Raw genomic sequence first — 4,307 nt, 5'->3', positions numbered from 1 at the left:
TGCCCAGACCAGTTCTTAGCCATGTTATCCAATGGGAGGTGGATAACATGGCTAAGAGCATTTCATTGCTAATGCGGGAATATCGCTGTATTATCAGCGATATTCACACATTTCGCCGCTATTGCTGGATATTTTAGCACAATGGAGAAAAACGTTGCTAATAGCATGCTTTCTCCGCTAACATATCCAGTGATAGGCATCGTTAAAAAAATCGACGCTAAGCCTATTTAGCGATAAATATCGCTACTTGTTGGTTTTATGCCCCATACACTTTTATTAACAGATCAAAATAGGTCCTCGGTTTAGTGGCACCTGAACCTCTAACAGATGTATAAATGTCTAATAAACTATGCTATGCACATTTTGGGGTAAGAACCTGCACTCAGGTAAGAAAGGTATCTCTTTTCCAGTCCACGTGTGCCCCTTTTCCTCAGTCGCTGCATTTTTGTCAACTTTATACACTGTGATTCAGTTAACTACTTGTATCTTTAAGTTCATTTGTGGGAATAGGGCACTTGCAGCCTGATTCATGATCGGGCCGTTTTGCGAGGCTCAAATAGCGAATCATAAGGAATCGCTATTTGAGACTCGCAAAACGGTAATCATGTAGGAATCGCAATATTAATTGCGATTCCCACTGATTCCTTATTTGCGATTAGCTAATTGCTAATCGCAAATAAGGAATAACTCCCCATGCATTCCTATGGGCCAAAAGGCCCATAGGAATGCATGGGGAGTATTCCTTATTTGCGATGAGCAATTTGCTACTCGCAAATAAGATAGCGATTTAAAGGGTGCCAGGGGTGTCCAAAGGACACCCTGTAGCACCCCTTAAATGCAAATTGGAACATGTGTTGCGCACACACATGTCCAAAGGACATGTGTGTGTGCAACATGCAACTTAGAAAAATGCTTTTAAAAGCATTTTTCTAAGTTTTTGCTATTTACCGAGAGGTCTGACCTCTCGGTAAATAGCGGCCCAAAATTGCATTTTCGCAATTTTCAAATGCTTCATGAATTGCATTTAAGGAATCTCAAATAGAGATTCCTTAAATGTAATTCCTCGCAATTTAGCGATTTAGCAATTACCGATTTTTGCATTTGGGATGCTGAATCCCAAATGCAAAAATCGCACTCGCAAAGGGCTGGATTCTCAGAATCCGGCCCTTTGCGAGCCGATTTAGCCTTCATGAATAAGGCTGTTGGCTCTTTATTTCTTAGGTGACTTGCTTGAATCTCACTGGTAAAATTAGTTGAAAAAATGTCCATTTTTCTTTTTGAGTTTCTGTAAAAATATACAATTATGAATCCAAGAGGTTCGCAAGTAAAATAGAAAAAAATTAGATAAGGAAACACACCTACATCTATTGAAAGAATGCATAAGAACACTCAAAAAACATTAATTTCATATTTTTAGCTAATGCATATCAATAACTCCCAAAAGAGTAACAAAAACATAATCATGAATTACAAATAAAATGGAGTACTACATTAAGAGAAACCTGCCTTTCAAAATAAAAAAAGACCTGTGGTAACTAACTAATTCAACTGCAACCATGTGATCCAATTCTAGGGATCTCTCATCATTGTGATGGTGGCAGTACATAGATGCTGCAATCTGTAACTGGGTGTGAAAAACAATTGTAGAACAGTGACTAATCAAAAAAATATTATTTAATTGCTTCATGTCAACAGATTTTAGGAAGATCTCACAGAGGTTGCAGAATTCAATATGCTATTTTATAGACAGAGGGCACGCCTTTCGAAAACTACTTTGAAGAGCAAGCAATTAGATATTACGGGTAATTAATATTGGATGGCCTCTCTTCCAGTGAAAGGTGCTCCTATACACATTAATATTTCATAGGAGGACCAAGAAGGTGAGGATAGCGATTCCTAAGAACTATGAGAGCTCTGGATTAAAATTTGCTATTGGTCAAGACAATCAGTTTCCCAATGGAGAGCCCACCTAGATTATGTTACAACAAAACCCAATAAGAGGAAAGGGAAGTAATCCAACTCTGCCACTTTCCTTTGGAAGGAGACATGCCTCTCTAGCACTCCCTGTGTTCACATTTACACCAGTCTCTGTCTTTATGCAGACTTTACTCCTCGTGTATCATGTAATAAACCCATCTCTCCAGTTCCCTCCAAGAAAATCTTTCTTTTGTTCGGTTCACTTCTTATCATAGTTGGTTGACTCTTGCTCCTAATAACAGTTGCATTAATTTTTTTAAATTCATATTTTAGCTGATTATAAACAACTAAATTGCAAAACAGAAGATCCATGAAGTGAGAAAGAATAACTTACATGTAGATAATAGCAAGATGTACACTAACATAACACACTATAAAAAAACAAGAAAACACATTATCCATACTAATAATATAAAGAGAGAGCCCAAACCTTTGAGGCGGGTAATCTCAGGAACCACAGCACCAATCACAACACCCAATACAGCAATGGAAAGGGCAGTTGCAGCAGAAGGACATAGGCTATACAGACGCCCACCATATACATTTAAAAGGTAAAAGAACCGTGCCACCAAAGTAGTCCCTTGTGGGCGTGTCTGCGTTGTGCTGTGGGCGTGTGCTGTGGGCGTGTGCTGTGGGCGTGTGCTGGGGGCGTGATAAACACTGGGGGCGTGTGGTTCGTTCCACCCTTCATGCCATGTCTCATATTGTGTGCTAATCCCACCCTGCTCCCTTTAAATACCACTGCACCCCATAATCATAACCCACCCTTACTCCTTAAAATACCCCAACACCCTTAAACACTAACCCATCTTAACCCTATAAATATACCCTGTACCCCAAAACCCAAACCTATCCCTAAACCCTAAAAATACCCCTATACCCCAAAACCCAAACCTAGCCCTGAACCCTATAAATACCCCTGTACCTCAAAACCCAAACCTACCCCTGAACCCTAAAAATACCCCTGTACCCCAAAACCCAAACCTAGCCCTGAACCCTAAAAATACCACTGTACCGCAAAACCCAAACCTACCGCTGAACCCTAAAATACCCCTTTACCCCAAAACACAAACCTAGCCCTAATCCCTTAAAATACCCCTGTACCCCAAAACCCAAACCTACCCCTGAACCCTAAAAATACCCCTGTACCCCAAAACCCAAACCCAGCCCTGAACCCTAAAAATACCACTGTACTGCAAAACCCAAAACTACAGCTGAACCCTAAAATACCCCTGTACCCCAAAACACAAACCTAGCCCTAAACCCTTAAAATACCCCTGTACCCCAAAACCCAAACCTACCCCTGAACCCTAAAAATACCCCTGTACCCCAAAACGCAAACCTACCCCTGAACCCTAAAATACCTCTGTACCCCAAAACCCAAACCTAGCCCTGAACCCTAAAAATACCCCTGTACCCCAAAACCCAAACCCAGCCCTGAACCCTTAAAATACCCCTGTACCCCAAAACCCAAACCTACCCCTGAACCCTAAAAATACCCCTATACCCCAAAACCCAAAACTATATCTGAACCCTTAAAATACCCATGTACCCCAAAGCCCAAACCTAGCCCTGAACCCTAAAAATACCCCTGTACCCCAAAACCCAAACCTAGCCCTGAACCCTTAAAATACCCCTGTACCCCAAAACCCAAACCTACCCCTGAACCCTAAAAATACCCCTATACCCCAAAACCCAAACCTAGCCCTGAACCCTAAAAATACCCCTGTACCCCAAAACCCATACCTATCCATAAAACCCTAAAACTACCCCGGTATCCCATAACCCAAAACTATATCTGAACGCTTAAAATACCCAAACACCTCAAAACATATAAATCAGTACCCCAAAACATATACCCCTATACCCATACTTACCTTATCCAAACATAGAAAAAAACATGCTTTTACCATTCATGCATTTACAACGAATTTCGTTGTAAATGTATGCGTAGTAAAAGCATATAAAATGTAATGCCATACGTTATAATGGCATTGCGGAGTCATAGTACTTTCGTAATGAAAGTATGCGGAGTGATGGTATGCAGAAAGAAAGTTGCGGAATAATCGGTGTTTACCCTCCCCCGGTAAGTACATTGGTGGCACGGCGGCCCACATCTCCAGCAACATACTCATATTTTTTCACCACCCATTTGAAAAATGCACAGGTCTCTCTCATTGATGGCCAGCACCAACATACACTTTTAGACACACCTCCCGCCACAAGTTCTAGAATTGCGAACTTTAGAGCTGGGGAGCTACGTTCGAATATCGGCATCAGCTCAACATCCTGTGATTCCAGGCAAATCGCTTTGTCTCCCCGTGCCTACC

The sequence above is a fragment of the Lissotriton vulgaris genome, chromosome 11 (genome assembly GCF_964263255.1).
Source record: "Lissotriton vulgaris chromosome 11, aLisVul1.2, whole genome shotgun sequence".
In the NCBI taxonomy this organism is placed as follows: Eukaryota; Metazoa; Chordata; class Amphibia; order Caudata; family Salamandridae; genus Lissotriton; species Lissotriton vulgaris.
This window is presented reverse-complemented; position numbering follows the sequence as displayed.